The following is a 23,715-nucleotide window of genomic DNA, read 5'->3' on the forward strand; positions in this document are numbered from 1 at the left end:
GAACCCCCAACATAATATTCAAAATGCCCAGAGTATAAAATAAATTACCAAAGGGGGAATAAAAGGAAAATATGACTAATCATTAAGAAAAGAATACAAAAATGTGCCAACCTAAGATTACCATGACAATAGATTTTCATACAAAGTCTTTATAAAAACTTTTAAGACATAATCCATGAAATAAGAATAAATACTCTGGAATAGACAGAATTTCATAGCAGTGAAATTAAAATCATAGAAAAGATCAAAATAGAAATGTTAGAAATTAAATATACAATATTTAATTTTTTAAAGAAATGCTAAATGGTCTCAATAGTAGAGAGGGATGGTAGAATAACCAGTGACACTGAAGACAGAGCAGTAGAAATTTTCTAATATAAATAGTAGAAAGAAAAAAATGAAAAAATAATAATTTAGCTCTTCTATTCACATTCAACATCATATTGGAAGTCCTAGACAATACAACAAGAACCTAAAAAGAAATTAACAAAATAGAAGATGGAAAGAGGATGTAAAATTGTCTCTATTTACAAGCAATTTATAATTATAAAATCTCATGGAATCTACACAAAAAGCTCCTATAACTGGTAGGCGAGTTTATCAAGAAAGCAGGATACAAAATCAATAGCAAACAAAATCAGTTGTTTTTTTCCTAAATAGTAGCCTTTAACAGTTGGAAATCAACATCTGAAAAAAATCATTTACTAGAGCACACACACACACACACACACACACACACACACACACACACACACACACTAAAATACTTAGCTATAAATCTAACACAATATGACCTGGACCTGTCTGTGGAAAACCCAAAACACAGATGAAATGAATTAAAGACCTAACAAATCAAGAAATATACTAAGTTCATACCTGAAAGATTTAATAATATCAATACTCCTCAAATTGACCAATAGATCAATGCAACCCAAATCAAAATCCCACTGGAATTATTTTATAGATATTAATATTATTCCAAAATTTATATGGCAAGGAATAAAACAGTCAATGAACTCACACTATCAATTTCAAGACTTACAATAAAGCTACAATAAGCAATATGAAATGTTCATCTTTTTCTCTTGTTACCTTTTTTATCCTGAAGTCTGTTTTGCAGATACAAGTATGGCTACATACACTTTCTCTGGATGCCATTAGCTTGTATCATTTTCCACGCTTTCACTTTGAGTCTATATTGAGCTTTGTAGCTGAGATGTGTCTCTTGAAGTCAGAATAGGACTGGGTTTTGTTTTTTGATGTAATATGCTACTCTGTGCCTTTTCATTGGTGAGTTCAATCCATTTATATTTAGGTTGATTATTGATATATGAGGATTTCCTGTGACCATTTTATTTTTTGTTTTCTAGTAGATTGGTGTCTCCATTGTTACAATTATAATTAAAACACTTAATAAAATGAATATAGAAGGGAAGCGCCTCAACATAATAAAGGCTATATACAATAAACCCTCAGCTAATATCACACTTAATGGTGAAAAACTGAAAGCTTTTCCTTTATGATGATGAATAAGACAGGGATGCCATCTCTCAGCACTGTTTTCAACACAGTGTTGGAAGTCCCAGCCAGAGCCATTGGGCAAGAGAAAGAAACAAAGGGGATCTAAATTGGAAATGAAGAACTTAAATTGTCACTTTTTGCAGATGACATGATTCTTTTTATAGAAAACCCTAAAAAGGCCACCAAAAAACTATTAGAAGTAATAAATGAATACAGTTAAGTTGCTGAATACAAAATCAATGTACAGATATCCATTGCATTCCAATATACTAACAATGAAATTTCAGGGGGGAAAAAATGGAAAAAACTTTTGCAATAGCAACAAAAAGAACAAAATATCTAGGAATAAACTTAACAAATTATGTGAAAGACTATACACTGAAATCTCTAAGACATTATTAAAAGAAATTGAAGAAGACCAAAAAAATGGAAAGATATTCTGTGTTCATGGATTGGAAGAATCAATATCATTAAAATAGCCATAGTACCCAAAGTGTGTGTGTGTGTGTATGTGTATATATATATATATATATATATATATATATATATATATATATATATATATATATATATAGAGAGAGAGAGAGAGAGAGAGAGAGAGAGAGAGAGAGAGAGAGAGGAGAGAGATTTAATACAATCCTCATCAAAATCCCAATGGCATTTTTTCAAGAAATAAAACAAAACAAAAAAAAATCATCAGATTGTATGGAATCTCAAAAGACCCTGAATAGCCAAAGCAATCCTAACAAAAAAGAACAAGGCTGGAGATATCACACTCCCTGACTGTAATTTATACTACAGGGCAACAATAATCAAAACAGCATGGTACTGGCAGAAAAACAGATACATAGACCAATGGAATAAAATAAAAAACCCAGAAATAAACCCACATATATATGGGCAGCTATTTTTGACAAAGGAACCCAAAAACATATAATGGGGGGGGGAAGCCTCTCAATAAATGATGTGGAAAAAATTGGAAAGCACATACATAAGAATGACACTAGACTGCTATTTGTCACCATATACTAAAATTAACTCAACATGAATCAAAGACCTAAATGTAAAACCTCAACAATAAGTTCCATAGAAGAAAGCATAGGCATTAAACTTACAGACCTTGGGTTCAGAGAGGATTTTATGAATTTGACCTCAAAAGCAAGGGAAGTAAAAGCTAAAATAAATGAATGGGGTGATAGCAAACTAAAAAACTTCTGCACAGCAAAAGAAACCATTGACAAAACAAAGAGACAACCAACAGAATGGGAAAAGATATTTGCAAACAGTGCCTCTGATAAGGGACTAATATCCAAATACATACAGAACTCATACAACTCAACAACAACAACAAACAAACATTGCAATTATAAAAATGGGCAGAGGATCTGAATAGACACTTCTCCTAAGAAGACATACACACGACCAACAAATATATGCAAAGATGCTCAGCTTCACTAGCTGCTAAGGAAATGAAGATCAAAACAACGAGATACCTCCTCATACCTGTTAGGATGGCTATTATCAACAAGACAATAACAAGTGTTGGAGAGGTTGTAGGAAAAAAGGAATCCTCATACACTGATAGTGGGAATGTACATTGGTACAGCTACTATGGAAAATGACATGGAGGTTCTGCAAAAAATTAAGAATAGAATTACCGTACAATCTAGAAATTCTTCTTCTGGGTATCTACCAAAAAACCCCTGAAAACATTTATCTATAAAGATATATATATATATATACACCTATGTTCACTGCAGCATTATTCATGGTGGCCAAGACATAGAAACAACCAGTGTCCTTTGATAGATGATTGGATAAAGAAGATGTGATATATATACACAATGGAATACTACTTTGCCATAAGAAAAGATGAAATAGTGCCATTTGCAACAATACGGATGGATCTTGAGGTTATTATGCTAAGCGAAAGAAGTCAAACAGAAAAAGTCGAGAACCATATGATTTAACTCACATGTGATATATAAACTGAAAGCAACAAAGGAACAAGACAAACAAACAAAGAAACAGAAACTCAGACACAGACAACAATTTAGTGGTTAGCAGAGGGTAGGGGGGAAGGGAATGATAGAAGAAGATTAAGGGGTTCAAACATATGGTAATGAAAGGAGAACTGACTCTGGGTGGTGAGCACACAATGTGATATATAGATGATTTATTATAGAATTGTACACTCGAAACATATATAGTTTTACTAACCAATGTCACAGCAGTAAATTTAATAAAAGTTAAAAATAAATAAAGCTACAGTATTCCAGACAGTGTGGTACTATCAAAAGAATGCACATATAAGTCAGTAGAACAGGTGAGTTCAGAAATAGACCCAATATATATGATTGATTTTCAACAAAGGTGAAATGGTAATTATAGGTGAAAGCATAGTCTTTTCAACAAATGTTGCTGTAAAATTAGACATTCACGGACCAACAATTGAACCTTTACCCATATCTCACACTTTACACAGATATGAGCTCAAAATAGACCATAGATGTATAGTAGTCCTTATCTGTGGGGATATGTTTCAAGAACCCGAGTGGATGCTTAGAAATGCGTACTAAATAGTACTAAACCCTATATATACGTTTTTTTTCTTATACATACATAGATACATACATATCTATGATAAAGTTATTTATAAATTAGGCATAGTAAGAGCTTAATAACTAATAAAATAGTACAATTATAAGAATATACTGTAATTAGAGCTACGTGAATGTGGTCTTTCTCAAAATATCTTATTGTACTATATTCACCTTTACACTTAAAGAACCACTTTACAGCTTCTCTTTGGCATATCTGCATTGCCAACATCACAACTCTTGCACTTTGGGGCCATTATTAAGTAAAAGAAGGGTTATTTGAACACAAGCACTGCAATACCAAGACAGGCAATCCGATAACCCAGATAGCTACTAAGTGACTAGTGACTAACGGAGAGCGGGGGATGGGGAAGATAGTGTATACAGCTGGACAGAGATGATTCATGTACCGAGTGAGACAGATCGGGAGGATGAATGACTTCACCATGCTACTCAGAATTGTGTGCAATTTAAAATCTCAGTGTTTTATTTCTGGAATTTTCCATGTAATATTTTCAAACTGCAGTTGACTACCAGTACCTGAAATTGCAGAAAGCAAAACCACAGATAAGAGGGGACTCCTGAAAATTTTAGGAGCAACTGTAGGAGAAAATGATTGGATTGTGGCCATGTTTTAGGCAAAATGCTTTTAGATACAACATAAAGTGTGATCCATCTAAAAATATTGACAAATTGAACTACATCAAAACAAATGAGCAAATAAATGAAAAAATAAACACACCAATATCAAAACTAACAGTAAAAATATTGGCGAAAGTGTAGAGCAACTAAAACTCGAATTCATTCCTGGAGGTAATGCAAGATAGTACATTCTCTTTAGTAGTTTCTTATAAAATTAAACATATACAAACTATATGACCAATAATCTTTACCATAGGTATCTACCAAATAAAAATGATAACCTTGTTGTGAATATTTATGGCTGTTTTCTTTTTAATTGTAAAAAACTGGATACAACACAGTTTTCCTTCAATTAGTGAAAAAAAAAATTAACTGGCACATCTGTATGATGAAACACTACTCAACAATAAAAAAGAATAAACTACTGATAATGCAAAAACATGGATAAGTCACAAACGTACAATAAGTTAAATATGCTAGACTAAAAAGACTACAAATCATATGATTCCATTCTGGAAAAGGCATGATTATAAAAATGGAGAACAGTTCTATGGCTGTTAGGAATTAGGAATGGGGGGAGTGACTGACTAAAGAGAAGCAACACAAGGAAATATTTTGGGTCAATGGAACAGTTTTGTATCTTATTATGATAGGGGTTAAATGACTCTATGCATTTATCAAAACTAATGTAACTGCACACAAAAATGAGTGAATTTTACAGTAGGTAAATATTAAAAATTGTATTTTCTTTTCTAAAATTTTATTAAATTTATTGGGTGATATTGGTTAATAAAATTATATAGGATTCAAGCATATATTTCTACAAGACATCTTTTATATATTGCATTATGTGTTCACCACCCAGAATCAGCTCTCCTTTCATCACCATATATTTGAACCTCACTTTCTAGTTTTCTAGCTTTATCCTCTTTTTCATTTGTTTATTGAAAATAAAACAAGGATGAGTGACTACAATTTGCCAAATACTAGAACAGAGATACACACTTATAACACAAAAGGAAAATATTATTTTTCCTTCATGAAGCTGACTTTATAGTGGGAGAAACAGGGAACATGGCTATAAAGCAAATTATAGAGTGTTATTTGATGATAAGATTTAGGAGGAAAATAAAGCAAGGGAAGGAATTAACAAGTGTTAGAAGGATTATATTGTTACATAGTATGCTCAGGGAAGATCTCACTGGTCAGAGAAAACCTGACTAACAAGGCAATATTTTAATTAATACTGAATCATTATGCATTCTGTAGACAACAAATGAAAGGTGAGAAAAAAAATGTGTTTATATGTATCATCCGTGGTAACAATGTAGAAAACTTCTAGAAAGGGTAATGAGTATCCTAACTTTTATTCATAGACTTTTCATTATCTTTTTAAGAATCAGCCTAAAAATACTCAACATTCATAGCCATACTTTGTGCTAAATTGCTCTGAAAATCTTCAGATGGTCGCATCTCTTGTTAATAGGAAGCAGTGATGTAGAGAGAAACAAGGTGTTTCAATAAAATATATGGACAGTTTGATTGCTGATATGACATTTACAAGTATGGTAAATAGTGTAATATTTTATATTATTGCATGATAATTCTGGCAGTTAGCACTTTTAGACAGTCATACTAAATATATATGGGTAAGAAAAAACATAAATTCAAAATGGCAGAATTACGTTTTATTTTTAAGCAGCAGAGTTTTACAAAAGTGTTACTGAAAAAAATGGAAAGTGTTATCAAGTCACAAAGGCATTGGAAACATGAATTCCAACTGAAACTTCAATATAAGAACATATATGAAGTAATCATTCCTTTTTTAAATTAATGCAATTTGATGGTGATAATTTCAAGCAGATATTTAAGGCATAGATAATAATAATATTTTAACATGCTACCATAATAATTTCCAGTACAAATAAATTATGTTACTAAATGTTCATGTATTTTATTGAAATGGTAAAAATGGTCTTTGTATTTGAATTTTGGAGTATAAAAGCCTTTTGACATGTGTATTGTAGCATTACAGGGAATTGGACAGAAAATATCTCTTTATAAAGTTATTTGCATGGTCTTATTTTCAATCTTATAAAAGAATATTTCCATTAAAAATATATCCTATACATGTAAGACCTTAGTATTAAAGTGTGAAAATGTAGTTCACTCTCCCCTTCACCCCCTCACTTTAAAACAATAGAGGCTTCTCAATGTTGATAGAAAATCAACATTGTACTGACTCTTGTGTCATAATAGTTGAGTAATAGGCACTTTGCAATTCAACTGCATTAAGAAAGCTTCTGGCTTATCTATGTCTATTCTGCTCTAAATTTTGCTTCATTTTAATTTGTCTCCTTCTATGGAGATAAGTGTGAGATGTTTTTTCATTTGTGCCTGTTTGTGCTTAAACAGAGGCCTATGAAATACGGTATTTCATAGTAACTAAGTATTTCACAGTAACTAAGTTATACATCAACTTGAATATAAAGTTATCTAAAAGGGCATAGAACAATCATCCCAGTCACAAATTTACTTCATCATTTTTTAACCACACCACCCTCCCTTCTCTCGACATCTGTAGCATCATTTTTCTTTCCTACACATTTGGATCATAATATGTACTTATTTTAAATGATCTCTGTATATTAATATATTATGTTCTCAAATATTAAATTATTTAAAAACAGAATCAATGTTTTATAATTTCTTACACATTCCTCAAATACGTGCTAATTGATCGATTTAAAATAGACATGGGAGCATATATACAAACCGTATGCACAGATTGAATTTGCTTTAATTCAATAATTACTTATTGAGCACAACTTCTCTCATTCGTGTTTACACATCTGAATGCCTCTTACATTAATGTTTTAGGAGTATTGTTATTACTTTCACAAATTAATAATAGAATATAAAGGGCAACAGATTTCTCTATATTTAAATCAGGGTACACTCATATTTGAGTATGTATAGTAAAATAATTAGTTAAGTTTTTACATGATATTACTGTAAACTTCAATTTTTCAAAGCTACTTCTCTACACCAAGTTCATGTTTTGAACACACACACATACCAATTAAATTTCCCCTTCATATGTTTCACATCTTTTTAATGTTGTTTGCTTCATGACAGTCTGCAGTCACTTTTCATTGCGGCAATTACTCCGTGGTCGTTCAAGAAAGGTGTTGTTCTTACTAATTTTATGATGTTTTTCATTGAGAGAATTCACACACACACACACACACACACACACACACAAATGCACACTTAAACATTCTGCACTAGTATTGGCACTAGCAAAAAATATATATTTGATATCGTGAGAGTGTTATGGATGTTAAAATATTTGTTACTATGCTAACAGGAATCACAGATCAGTTAAGTAGTTAGAGGAATGATTTTTTTCTGAAGATCCCAATTTAAGTCTTATTTTAATTATTAATTGAATACAATATTAAGTAAGTCATACTCTGGCTGAGTTCCTTCATCTGTGAAATGAACATATTGAGTAGGGAAAAGAGAGATTACTTAAAACTGGTTTGGAAATAACTGCCTAATTATTTGTGACAAAATAAACCTGGATACTAAACTTACTCTTCAAGTTAAAATAAACTCCATATGTTTAAAGATTTAAATATACATTAAAAAGTAAAATAACTAAAATTAAAAGTGATTTTATTTTGGTTATTTTACGATTGAGAAAATCCTTTATAATCATGAGAGACAAGTCAAAAACTACATAGAGAAAATGGAGTTGATAAATTTAAGACTATAAAACTGTTAAGAAAATATAGACAATTTTAAAACAAAGAATAAATTGGATAAAATGTATACAAAACAATATGAGAGATAAATGGCTAGTGTCCTTAATATGCCAAAAGCTCTTAAAATCAATAAAAATGAGCCCGAGATTAATAGAAGTTTAGGGAGAAACAGAGAGAAAGAGATTTAAACAATGTATTTAAGAAGATGTTTTACTGACTTTTGAATCTGAATCATTTGTCAAAAATATTGCCTATGCAACGCATCTAGTAATTGAAGATGACATTATTATTGAGTTTTATGAGTAACCCACTCGTAGTTCATAAGGAAGAGGAAGAGGAGAGAAGGAAGAGAAGGAAGATGAGGAAAAGGAAAGACAGAGAAGTGAAACAAAAAGTAGAACAGTAGGAATTTAAGCAGATGCTATGATCACTCAGGGAAGCATCTGTTCATCTAGGTACACTACATTATTAGTTTTTGATTTCAGAAGGATAACTGAATAGACTATAAATCTGTGAAAGGTCAAGAATTAGAAATGTGGTCAACCCTTGCAGAGTTGCCAAGTCAGTGAATGGCTGGATTAGAAAGAAAATATACCCACACGGGAAGGGAGATACTAAGGAACCTTGTATCTTTTTGTTGGGAATTTGCAGATCTGTGACTCTCAATGCCATTCATACATGGGGGATAAATATTTATAACAATTTTCACTGTCTGGAAATTCTCAAGTTAAGAAAACAATATAAATCAATCATGTGCTGAACAAAATATAATTTTCCACTACTTACTCAAAAGTAAGAAAAAAATCTCAATAGTCACATGCCATTAAGGGAATTGAATCTGTTAAAATGCTTCACTTTTCCTTATTCACCTCTCACAATATACATTTCAAAAATATGTAGATCCAGCCATTTTATAAGAAAGTATCTTAAAGACTTTTAGAAATGGCCATTAGTTATAATCAAACTAACATTAGGAGAAAAAAGAAAATATGCCCAAATAATTGTAACTTTGATATCAAAACTAGATGACATAGAAAAATCACGGGTGACTTTTAATTAAAAATATGTGTAAAAGTTCAAAATATAACCTTTTATATATAAATAATTAGCAAATCATCACTAAGTCAAAATTATTTTAGAAATGCAAGACTGAAGATTATAAAGATTTTTAAATCTTTAAGAGAAAACTATAATTTCAACAGATAAATGAAAACTATTTCATAATATTCAACATTCCATCTTTATTAAAGTAATTGTGGTAGGTTGAAACTATATCCAAGTCCTAATCTCTGAAACCTACACATGTTACCTTATATGGCAAAAAGGATCTTGATACGGGGACATAAGCCTGGATTATCCAGGTGGATCCTAGATGTAATCACAAGGGTCTTTATAAGAGAAAAGCAGAGGGATACTTTACTACAGAAGAAAAGGTGATGTGATGATGTGATGATGGAAGCAGAGTTTTGAGGTGATGGGTTCTGAAGATGGAGGAAAGAACCACAAGCCAAGGAATACAGGCAGTCACAAAAGCTGAAAAAGACACGAAAAGGGATTCTTCCCTCAGAGCCTCCACAAGAAACCAGCCTTCCATCACCTTGATTTGAGCACAGTGAAACTAATTTTTTGGACTTTGACCTCCAGAACTGTGAAACAATAGATTCATCTTCTTCTAAACTAAATTTGTAGCAGGCTGCTACTGCAGTAATAGGTAATTGATATAGTACTATGTGGTGCTTTGTATGATGTCATGAGCATTTCAAACCACATAAGAAAGGATAGACCCATCAATGAGAGTTCTGGGACAACTGGCTATCTACAGAGGAAAGATGATGTTAGATCCCTACTTGATTCTGTTCACACAAAAAAATATGGAAGACTTATTTTTATCAAAACTAAATATGTACTACAAACACATAAATCTTTTAGATGAATAAAAACAGAATAACAAAAGATTGGTGTGAAAAACATTGATTTAAAAATAAAGGATAAAATGTAAAATAAATTAATAAATTTGCACCAAAAGTGATAGCACCAATAAGGACTAATTTATTTTTTAATTTATTTGTGAATAGTGTATTAGTATCCAAAACATATACATATATTTATTATATGTGATATATTTATACCCAATAAGGTAAAGGAAACAGTTGGAGGGGAAGAGAGATATAAACAGGCCCTTAAAAAAAGGAGGATATGCAAATGGCCAACACAAATTTGAAATATTCTCAATCTTACTGTTAATCAGAGAAATGTGTAATAAAACAATAATAAATATGTACAAATTCACTGTCAGTTTGACCTAGATTGATTAAGAAGAGTTAGTGAAAGTGTAGAGAAGCAAAATTTCTGGAGAGCTGTAAGTTAATACAATCATCTTAATGAAAAATTTAGCAGTACTAGTATAATTTTCAAAATATGCACGCACACACCCTGTGGCTTGGCAATTTCTGTTATTTATGGCAATTGCATATACAGCGAAAAAGTGAGTAATAACTTAAATGAAAATAACCTAACTGACTTTTAGTAAGGGAATAGATAAATCATTCCCATGAGAATGGATAATATACAAAAAATTTATATGAATGAATTAGATCAAAAGGTGTTTACATGACTAGGCCTCAAAAGCAAAATGTTGAGTTAAAAAATCAATTTGCAAGAGAACATGTAGTATGATTCCATTTTTATCAATTTTTAGAATATATATAATAAAACGTATGTATATTCATATTTGTGACAAAAGGACAATGACATGAGTGAGAATACATATCCCTATTAATTATTTCATTATTAATTTGACTATTATTTTTGAGAAGCTCTAATATGCCATCATCATTTTATACTGGGGATTCAAAGTGAACCAAATAAACAATCCTTCCCCTCATGGTGCTTATATACTAGTGAAAATGGAAAACAAAAAGGTAACTGTAAAATGTATACTACGGTAAACAGAAAAAAATTATTCAGGGTAATATTTACCTGTGGTGGAGAAAAGGAGAAAATATAGAGTGATAATTAAGATTTGCATAGAAAGACTATTTCTCAAATTTAATAAGAGACCTGAAACAATGGCCAAATATTAAAATGGTTTTAATTTCATTAGTATCTACGTATGTTTGTATATAACTTTTGTATATTTATATTGCTTCATAGTTTTAAAAATGTAAAATGAAAAGTGATACTTAAATTGTTCATAACTTAATAAGTATATGCTTTATTTTTTCAAAGTTGTCCAGAGCACTATTTACATGTTTGTTTATTTATTTATGTTAGTTTCAGGCGTACAAAACAATGCAATATTTAGACATTTCATCCCTCACAAAGTGGTGACTCCCCTCCCCCAATCTATTGCCCCTTTAACATCATGTATATCTATTACAATTCCATTGCCTCTATTCCCTATGTTGTACTCCATATCACATGACTATATATACATATATATTGAATTATAGTTAACATATAATAAGTATATACTTTAATTATCATTTTTCATATCTAGTGTTGATGAGAATTTACCAGAGGAATAAATTGCTATGCTCTTTGTGGCTATCATTTAGTAGAAATTATGAAATAGTACATAATTTTTGACTAAGCAATCCTTCCTCTAGTAATTTACATTAGTGGAATAATTCAAGGGGTAATAAACTTCTGTGGATAAAGATGTTCATTTTGCATTATTCATAATAGCAAAAGCTGGAAACACCCTAAATCAAAAAGGGATTATTTAAATAAATTATGGCTCAGCAATACAATAGCATTATATAGTTGTGGAATGAGATAGCTCTCTAAGAACCAGCATGGAAGTGTGCCTGTGATATATTATTGAATGAAAAAAGGAAGTACCAGAACCACATGAATAGTGTGAAGCAATATTTGGTTTAACAAAACCTATCTGTTTATGTATTCATAGAATATGTCTAGAAGGACAGACACGAAACTATTTATAGCAGCTACATGTGGAACATGGAATTGAAGTGGGTTTTAATGTGAATTTGTTTATACTACGTCATATACCTTGGCATTGTTCATTTTAACCACCAATATTATTTAAAGAATAATATTTTAATTAATGAACACTAAATGAATTATATTTATACATGGGAAATTGATCACCAAACTTTAACTCCCTGCTTCTCTCGTTACTTATCATACCCACTTATCAAAACCTCACCTCTAGTTATATACAACTCACTGCTTATTGCATATCTACACCCATATACCCTTCTGACAATACCTTATTTCCTTGCTCTACTTTTATAACAAACATTTCAATGTTTAATAACCTGACTACTTCTCTATTTCCCTTCTCCCATTTTCTCTTGAACTCACTGCATTCAGCCTGTAATCCCTACCACTTCACTCAAGATTGCTCTTATCAAAGTCAACTACCATGTGGTATATATACTATACAATGGAATACTATTCTGCTGTAAGAAAAAATGAAATGATGCCATTCCTTACAAGATGGATGGATCTTGAGATTATTATGCTAAGCGAAATAAGTCAGACAGAAAAAGTAGACAACCATATGATTTCACTGATATGTGGTAGATAAAACTGAAAACAACAAAGGAACAAGACAAACAAATGAAGAAACAAAAACTTGTAGACACAGACAATTGGTGGTTACCAAAGGTTAAGGAGGAGGGAGGTGATAGATGAGGGTAAAGAGGATCAAATATATGGTGATGGAAGGAGAACTGAATCTGGGTGAACACACAATGTGATATATAGATGATGTATTACAGAATTGTACACCTGACACATATCTAACTTTACTAACAACTGTCACCCCAATAAACTTTAATTAGAAAAAAAAAGTCAACCACGAATAACAAATTCTCAGTTCTCATCAGATATGCTCTTGACTTTGCTTCCAGACCATTCTCCTAGTTTCTGCCTACCTCACTGGCTATTTCTTCCCGGTGTCCTTCTTGCTGTCCTTCATCCTCTCTTTTTGCCAATTTGGAGGGCCTTAGGGATTAGTCTGAGTACTTCTTTTCTTCTCTGTCTTCATTTGTTTCCTTGGTAATCTCATTCAGTCCCATTGATTTAAGATCCATTTATTTCCACGCTGATAACTCCCAGACATACATCACTACTTCAGACTTCTCTTCTGAACTTCATATTAAACACTGCAATTACCAAGTCAGTGTTTCCATTTAGAAGTCTTATAGTCATCTCACACTTGCCCTTCTACCATCTTCTCTTCTGGTCCTTATTATTTCAATAAATGGCAACTAGATCTTTCTAAGTGATTAAGCTAAAACCTGCTGTTACATCCCACAGCCAGTCAGAGGTTGCTATTGTCTCTACATTCAAATATGTTCAGAAACTCACCATTTCAAACTATCTCCACCATTAACACCCTGGTTCACATCATTATTATTTATCTGGATTATTGCAATAGCTTCTAATTTATCTTTCTGCTCCTCTTTTCTCCCCTACTCCCTATTCTCAACACAACTTAGAGTGTTCTTTAAAAATAAGTTAGATTGTGTTATTTCTCTGCCCAAACCCTCAATGGCTTCCCAACTCACTTACAGTAAAAGCAAAGTTTCATATAATGACTCAGAGGGCCCTACATGATCTGTTTTCCTTTTTATTACTTTTATGACCTCATCACCTACTATTCTCCCTCTCATTCAGTTCATGCCCTGCCACTTATTGAGCACACTAGACAAATTCCCTCCTGAGTGCCTTTGTATTTTCTTTTTCTTCTGCCTGGGATGTTCTCCCACTACACAGACATATAAATGAGTGTTTTCTTATCTACTCTAGCAATTTGTTCAAAATCTACCTTCTGATTGACAGCTTCCTAGGTGACTCTATTTAACATTGTAAACCTGCCCCCTGTCCTGGCACTTGGTAGGCTTTATCTTTCTCCAAAGCACTATCACCATCAAAAACATTAGAGTTATTTATTTGCATATTTCTTTATTGACTGTAATCTGCAAGACACTTTCATAATATCAGGACTCTATTTTATTTATCATTCTATGCTCAGCATCTAGAATATGCTTGGAAATAATAGGTTTTCAATAAATATTTTTTGAATGAATGGATAAATGGTCCAGTTCTATCAGAATCGAAACAAACTTTTTGAAATGTATTAGAGGACAAAGTAGGTGATTTAGAAAACCAACCTAAAGAAAAATATAAACCCATTTGCTGAAATAATGCAAAAATCTTAGTTATTATAAAAAGTTCTATTTACCTATAACATCAATCATTTAAAGCCCAAATTAACAATTTTCTCAATCAATGACAAATAGACTAATTTTATCATTAAGACTAGATATTTTGCTGAGGGCTTCATAGTTATTTTTAGGTAATTATTTAATGATAGTTGCAACACAAATTTTTACAATAAATTACAAAAGATTTCAATACAATCAATGTTAGTCTAATTTTGTGTTATTGGCACGAAAATAGAAATTTGTAGATACATTGATGAGAATCTTCTACCTATGCAGTAAATATAACTATCACATCTGACTAAAATACTATAACTTAAAAAAAATAGGCATATTTTTATTTTATTTAGTGATTTACATATGTGATCCTATAGAAAAATAAAGTGGTACTTTGGTCAAAAACTTTTGTATAACTCTGTAGGCTGTCACTTATTAGAAAGTCATGAAGCAAATTATTATTTTGATAGCATGCAAAAATACAGGATTAAGGTAATCTCTTTAACTGGGTTTAACTCATGATTTCATAAACTTATTTGAGCATTGAACTTTTTTTTCTTTTTTTCACAAACACCATTAATATATTAAGGAATTAAAAGTCCATAGGCACATATGGATGTATTGTTGATTTGTTTGGTACATTGAGCATATTGTAATCATTATTGTTTTCCTCAGCTGGGTGTGGCTTTTGCGAAATAGCTGAGTGAGGAAATTATTTTAGCTGTAAATGTATAATCAATATAATATTCAGGAAATGGTGATCTTTGCAATTGTCAGCATTTTATCATGAACGCTGAATTTTTCAACATCACATTATTTAATAACATGTAATTTCCTTTATATAACTTTTAAAAAACAAATAATTTTAATATGTAATTTCTGAATGGGTGTACATCAAATTAAATCCATGCTCATATATACATGCACACAAAGAATCTATCAACCTACTGCATCTTAATTATTTAGCAAAGTAAGTCAATACAAGAACGAGTAAGTAGTTTTCCAGACATCTATTTTTATAAATAGATGATGCATATAATTATAGATGGTGGATTTGATGACAGATTTTTTTAAATATTAAGTGATCTGTATATTTGAAAAAACAGCTACTACTTAGTTGTTACATATGAAAGCAGAATGAAGAAAACTCAATTCATGGCTATTAAACTGTGTTTGCATAGAAAAAACATATGCTCCTGATCATATGTGTTTTATATTGTAAATATCATTTACTCAGAGTACTGTTCACCCTTGAACAATGTGGGGGTTAGGGGTATCAACGACTGTGCAATTTAAAAATCTGTGTATAACTTTTGACTCCCACAAAATTTAACTAGTTTGCCCATAGTATCTGCAGGTTTTGAATCTGCGGTTCAAACAAGTGCAGATAAAAAACAATACAATTGTCCTTGAACAGCACAGGAATTAAGGGTGCCTCCCCGACACAGTTGAAAATCAGCATATACCTTTTTTTTTTAATTAAAGTTTATTGGGGTGACAATGGTTAGTAAAGTTATATAGGTTTCAACTCTACAATTTTGTAATACATCACCTACATATCACATTGTGTGTTCACCACCCCGAGTCAGTTCTCCTTCCATCACCATATATCTGACCCTGTTTCCCTTCATCTACCACCCTCTTCCCCCCTTACCCTCTGGTAACCACTAAACTGTTGTTTGTATCCATGAGTTTTTATTTCTTTGTTTGTTTGTCTTTTTCCTTTGTTGCTTTCAGTTTTATATCCCACATATCAGTGAAATCGTATGGTTCTCATCTTTTTCTGTCTGACTTACTTCACTTAGCATAGCATAACTTTACTTTTGTATATAACGTTTGACTCCTCAAAATCTTAATTACAGTCATCCCTTCACATCCATGAATTTAACCAACTGCAGACTTAAAGCAGTATTTTTTAAATCCATGATTGGGAATGAGAAAATACTCTTTTTGATCCACAGTTGGTTGAATCTGCAGATGTAAAACCAGCAGTTACGAAGGACTGACTGTATTTATTTAAAAATAAATAAATAAATAAATAATTCAGGTATAAGTGGACCCACACAATTTGAACCCACATTGTTCAAAGGTCAGCTGTAGTACCGCAGACAGGGCCAAGACATATTCAAACTTCACTACTCTACTGAACATGCTCAGTGATGCAGCAGTTTCATCTTTGAGAATAATTTAGTAGTCACTAGGGGCTCATAAAGTAATGGAATTGATTTACTTGTGCGACTGAAAGTTATACTTAAGGTAATTCAAAAAACATATATCAAACAAATGTTTGAATAACAATGTTTTAACCATGCTTTCTTTCTCTTAGTGAATAAAAATATTTAAATTATGTTATGTTCCTCAATCAAAAATTTCATGAGTCTAGAATCATACTGCCTACACACATGTACAACATCTGTCTACATTCACAAGCACTTCTCTTTTGAAACCTAAGTCTGACCTTGGATATCCTTAGCGACTTCAAATTTTTCCCGATTACCTTTTAGATATCACACAAAACATTCTAATGTGGCAACAATGTTTGTCAAACAGGGTCATCTGTGAACTAAATCAGAAAGAACTCACAGGTTCTCCATCATATTTAAAAATGTTCTGGTTTTCATTTTGATAGCATCTAAAACACTCAATGTATCTGAACTATCTGAATGACCTATCCTATAACCAAGAACTGACAAAGGAATTCATTGCTTGAATTGTTTTTAAAATCACATTGACACCATGTTGAACTATGCTAATTTGCAGATCAACAAATAAAAGACTAGTGGTGTCTCAGTATAGAAAAGACCCATTTATTTAAAAGAAACAAAAACACTAAGTTGAAAAGATGCATGATCCTCATGCTCATTGCAGCATTTATGATAGCTAAGATACAGGAACAACCTAAGTGTCCATTGATGGATAAAGACAAATGTCTCTCTCACACACACACACACACACACACACACGGAATATTATATTCAGCCATAGAAAAGAATAAAATCTTAACATTTACAACAATGTGGACGGAACTTGAGGGCATATGCAAAGCGGAAAATCAGAGAAAAACAAATACTACTGTATATGATCTCATTTATGTGTGGATTTAAAAAAGAAAAAGAAAAAGGAAAGGTGCATTCTTGCCTTTAAAAAACAAATATATCGCTATGTGGTATTGTGGTATGCTAGCAAAGGTTTTGTATATTTTAAAATAGTATCTGACATGTTAAAGTCAAAAGAACATTTAATTCATGTTTCAAACATTAAGTTTAAGCAAATATTATTCATCATGTGAAATACATGCTGATTATTAGCATTTAAGTCATTTTATTAACATAAACTCAGGGGTGGTTGAAAGGGGTTTGTCATGAATAACAAAAGTTGCTCATTTCATCTCTAGTGCTCTGGAGCCATTTCAGGAACTAGGGACAAAATCAAGTATTATAACCAAAGATTCTCCTATTGCTCTTAGGCACTTAAAATATTACACTTAAGAGTCATTTAGGAAATGACAAGGTTTTTGGAACTCTGGCCAGGAGACTGACCACGACCAAACAATATATGTTTCTTATGATATCATAATATCATAGTAAATTCTAAGCAATCCAATGATGAATTTAAAGAAAGCCTGATAAACTAAAGAGTTTATTTTCTTCTAAAAGATTGAAGACTAGTACAGAAATATTTCATCTCAATTCCTTAGGCTCAGGCTCCCTTAAACAGAAATACAGCATTGTTCTTCTGAAATAAACATAGCACTTGAGTTCGTGTTACATAGTATTTGCAATGCCTATTATTTCTTCCACATTCTAATTCATTTGCAACTAAGTTTGAGATGTATTATGCACACAAGATAAAAGAAGGATAGAAGTTTGGTTTGAAGAGAACTGTTGGAAGCATCTCCACACAGTGATGTGTCCCTGTGTCAGAGTGAGCACGAAGACTGTTCTTTTTTTTTTTTTTTTTTTCAATTTATTGGGGTGATAATTGTTAGTAAAATTACATAGATTTCAGGTGTACAATTCTGTATTACATCATCTATAAATCCCATTGTGTGTTCACCACCCAGAGTCAGTTCTCCTTCCATCACCATATATTGATCCCCCTTACCCTCATCTCCCACCCCCCACCCTCCAAAGACTGTTCTGAGGGAAAGGCTGCCCTACTTGCCCAGGGCATGGATTGGGAGGGGCAGTGAGGCCTCTCTTGAGCAGGCTTGTTTTTCAGTCTTAAAAGGACATTAACAAAACTGAAAGCAACAAATGAACAAGACAAACAAAGAAACAAAAACTCACAGACACAGATAATCACTTAGTGGTTACCAGCAGGTAAGGGAGGAGGGGGATGGTAGAAGAGGGTAAAGGGGATCAAATACATGGTGATGGAAGGAGAACTGACTGTAGGTGGTGAACACACAATGTGAGATACAGATGATGTATTATAGAAATGTACACTGGAAACCTACATAATTGTACAAATCATTGTCACCCCAATAAATTTAATTTTAAAAAATGAAGGAAGCTAGAGAAAAACCACTAGTATTTACATTTCCTCTTCCGATTTCTTCCTTACATATCTTCACTTGCTTTCTTCTCCCTTATTTTTTGCTTCTATTCATCACTCTTCACCCCACTTGTTCTTTCTTCGTATCACCTTTCTACCTGTTTTCTGTCTTTTCTTTTCTTCCTCTATCCTTTGCACCGCCCATCTTCCTTTTTCTGTTTTTTCCTCCTTAGTCTCTTTTGCCTTTTTACCCAAAGTTTCTCCTTTCTCATTTTTCTTTAATTAACCTTGTTCTGTTTTCATTTCTTCATTCTCCCTTCTACGACACTGCTGGCCACCTCCCACATAAAAGGAAGAGTTAGTCTGTGTTTCAGCAAGTAATATGCTGCTTAGAGATTCTCTATTTTCACTTTTTTAAAAATTACATTTCAGTAATTGCTGATTGGCCTTAAATCATGTGACTCTAAGATGTTAGTCACAAGGTAGAAGGACCCTAAACTGTTATGGCCTAGTTTAGGATTTATTCCAGAGACCCAGCATAAGAAAAACTCAATGCCGGTGTCAATGTTAAATCAGTAACAGTAATATCTTCATTTTACTGAGAATACAAGGACATTTGGGCGTTGTGATTCTCCAAAGTGCTTATCTGTAACTCTCATACTAGTTCTACTTTTTAAAATTCAATTTCTAACAGTAATGTAGTAATGTGCATCATTGATACATTGTTTTATATTAATATTCTTACCTATACTGTAACCCATATTTCAGAATGGGTAACTACACGTTTGCTCAGTTTATTCCAAATATGACCCATTAAAACAGAGATATAATGATTGTAGAAATATGAAACAACTCAAAATGTACATTACATGCAATAAAACATTCCTCAAATATCTTGTAGAAAATTAAAAATTCATTTTTTGTATTCTATTGGTTAAAAAAAAATTCTTCTAATGTTTATCTGACCAAAAGACTCCAAGAGGAATTCACTTAAAATAAAGAAATTTATTTTTACTCAGTTTTGGGTTTTAAAATTGGGTTCTTAAAATGTGGCATATGTTTTGATGTATACTTGTATGTTTCTTTGGTTATTTTTTTTTAGAACTTCCTTTATAAGCTAATCAAGAAATAGGATGGCCCCAATCTTGCATTATAAAACAGAGCATTGAAACCACAGGGAAGGGGAAAAAAAATATTTGGCAAAGTACTTCACTTATTTCAGGGTCATTTCAGTTCATGCTTTGGGCAAAGATTCAGGCCAATTCTTATTTTATCCAAACTAGTGCATCCCTAATCATAATGCTAGCAACCAGCTGTGTTGTTCACTTGTATCTAGAACATGCTTTTATTGTGTTGCAGAGGAAAAGAACTTCATTTTATTTTGTGCTCAGACAAGGGTTTTTTTTTTGTTTTTTTTTTTATCAAAAACAACATAAAACCATAGGATTTTTGCCAAGATCCAATGATAGTTATGTACGATTGCACAAAAAAAGTTGTCTATGACTAATTTAAAATAAACATTTCGCCTTTCTTAGGTATGAAAATAGAAGTATTTAATCTAAGAATTATTATATGATCATTTATAATACAGAATTAACAGCCTCTATATTGATCATTGGTTAATGGAATATGCTGAAAAATGCTCCAAACCACATTAGACTTTGATATAAAATTCTCCTGTCATTTTTATTGATGTACATTCAAGAAAAGATAATGTAAAAGTGGGGATGGACAACATCCCTACATATATTTGTTCACATTTATAAACATACACACACACGCACACACACACTACAGCATTAGTTTAGTATCATCGTATCAATTTGTTTCCACATTATCATGAAGGGAAGTCGCTTTCAAATTAAATTAAAAAATATATTCAAATAATTTTGATTCATTTAAAATAAGAAAGTATAGTAAGCCTAATAACTGACAATATCCCCAAATATTTCAAGTATGTTATTTTAAAATAACAATTTAAAAAATATGTATTACAGCCGTGGACGCATTGCCTGCTCAATTAGGTGCTCCATATAAATATCATATGCAATCTCAGTTCTAATGAAATTCAATAAAATTATATTTTTCAGGTACTTCAATATTGAAAATAAGTAAAATATTTCTAAAAATAAATGAAAATATGTTTACACATTGAGGACTACCATGTTTTGATCGAAATGATCTGGAAAATGTATTAAGTTAGAATGTGCAATTTATAGTAACTCAAAATTTTCTATATTGTATTTGTAACAAAAGTTAATTACTTTGTTATGTAGGACTGCACTGAACAAAACATTTCAGTGCTCCTCTAAAATCATTTTGTTTGAATACATTTCTGAAACATCAGAGAGTCTACTTTTTATTTCTATTTTATTTTTACAACAAAGGCATGCATGCCTGATTGATAAGCAAATGATACATATTATAATAATGTATAGTGCAGCATCTTTACATCAAAATAACACTGTTTTTACATGATGTGGTTAAGACTCTGAAGGGGAGAAGAACATTAAAATCATAAAGATTAAAACATGTATTTCACTAGTGAGCAGTCTCAACTCATACTCCAGTAAAATTACTCATTCATTTCAAATTATCAACCTATTAAATAAATCAATGTTAAGAAAACAGTTTTGTCAGTGCATATGCAAAATTCCAGTTCCCTTTCTTTCCTCATTTTTGCTCAAGTCTCTGTCCTAGAATTTGTGGTCAGTAAAGGGAATTCCAGTAGGTGGAGTGATAGTAAAGCAAATACTCTACATGACTCTAATTTTCTGAGTCCATTGTCATTTTGGGAAGAAATTAGCATAAATCAGATGAGGTTAATATAGAATAGAAGTAAAGAACACAAGCACAGATAAATGCATTGCTTTGCAGAGTAAATGTAGTGCTATAAAGAAACAAAAACAAAAACATACCTTTAGTCTTCAATTGTCTATGTATTTTTCCTTTTCACTTTTAAAAGTTTCCTGGAGAACTTGTTTTTTTATACAAAAGTCTACAAGACCAGCATATTTTCAGCAGCACCAAATATCACAGAGAGCTCCTGAATAATGTGTTGGCAGAAATCAGAGAGGACAGACTCAGGCAAATGCAACGTTATCATTCAGGTCTCTGGAGATTTCAGACAGAGAATTTTCTAACAAGGTCATGTCCTTGCCAACGCACATTTGTGTAGCCTGCTCAGAGCCCTCACTTTTCCTGCACAGAAGGCTGACACAGAGCTCTCCAAGTAGTGAAAGTGAAAGTGTGAGAGTGAGAGAATGAAAGAGTGAGTGAGGGAGAGGGAGAGGGAGAGGGAGAGAATGGTAAGGGATGTTCTCCAAGCATCTAACACTATTTCTCCTGAAGATCATATTGAGCTGTAATAAGTAAAAGTTTAGCTACCAAATATATCTGTTTATCTACCATATACATGTAAAGAAAGATAAATAATATAAATTTATTTTCTCAACATTAATATCCATATCAAGTAGTCCCTCCTCAGCAGCAGGGTTTTGTTTTGTTTTGTTTTTCTCCAAGACCCCCATAGATGCCTGAAATATGGATAGTACTGAGCCCTGTACATATTGTTTTTCCTATACACACATACACATCTATGATAAAATTTAACTTATAAATTAGGCACAGTAAAAGATTAACAATAACTAATAATAAACTAAAACAATGATAACATACTGTAATAAAAGCCATGTGAATAGTTTTGGGGGTCATTATTAAATAAAATAAAGGTTACTTAAACAAAGTCACTGACTATCATACGTGACAGTGGATCTGACGACCCAGAAGGTGAGTAAGTGACTAACTGGTGGGTAGTATCTACACCTTGGATACACTAGGCAAAGGGATGATTCACATCCCAGGTGGAACAGAGTGGGATGGTGTGACATTTCATCGTGATACTCAAAATGGCATATACAATTTAAAATTTATAAATTGTTTATTTCTGGAATTTTCCTTTTAATATTTTTGGACTGCAGTTGACTGAAATTATGGAAAGTGAAAACACAGATAAGGGAGACTACTGAATCTATCATATTTCTATCTGTCATCTCTTTATATATTTTCTTTAATTTACATACATATATGTAAGCTAAAGAAAAAAAATGTTTGCACTTTATTACCATCTTTTACGTTAGAATAGAAGTCTCCATTCTCCCCAAATTCTGGTCATAAAATCTTGCAAAGAACACCACTTGAGCAAGTAAAAATGTGCCTAGTGTTCAACGAAAGACCCTGGGACTGCTCCGGAACGGAAAGCAATTTACAGATGTTCTTTTTGTGTGTTTTCTGCCTCTTGTGGATCAATTTAAGGATTACTCCAGAATGCTGGGATATAGTTTAGAATCTTGTCGATGGTTTCTTTTGCTGTGGAGAAGCTTTTTAGTTTGATATAGTCCCATTTATTTATTTTAGCTTTTACTTCTCTTGCCTTTGGAGTCAAATTCATAAAGTGCTCTTTGAACCCAAGGTCCATAAGTTTAATACCTA

At 32.0% G+C, this 23,715-nt stretch overlaps 1 long non-coding RNA gene across 1 annotated transcript in view; it reads right to left on the bottom strand.

The window, feature by feature from the left end:
* LOC141573146 (uncharacterized) overlaps positions 1–22,443 on the bottom strand; it is a 62,232-nt gene extending 39,789 nt beyond the window's left edge. The window contains exon 1 of the long non-coding RNA XR_012498764.2: positions 22,143–22,443. This is a non-coding gene — a long non-coding RNA (uncharacterized LOC141573146). The remainder of the gene's footprint in view (positions 1–22,142) is intronic.
* Between the last annotated feature and the right edge of the window lie 1,272 nt (positions 22,444–23,715).

Source organism: Rhinolophus sinicus, chromosome 17 (assembly GCF_057876585.1).
Source record: "Rhinolophus sinicus isolate RSI-liver-muscle chromosome 17, RSI-T2T, whole genome shotgun sequence".
Taxonomy (NCBI): domain Eukaryota; kingdom Metazoa; phylum Chordata; class Mammalia; order Chiroptera; family Rhinolophidae; genus Rhinolophus; species Rhinolophus sinicus.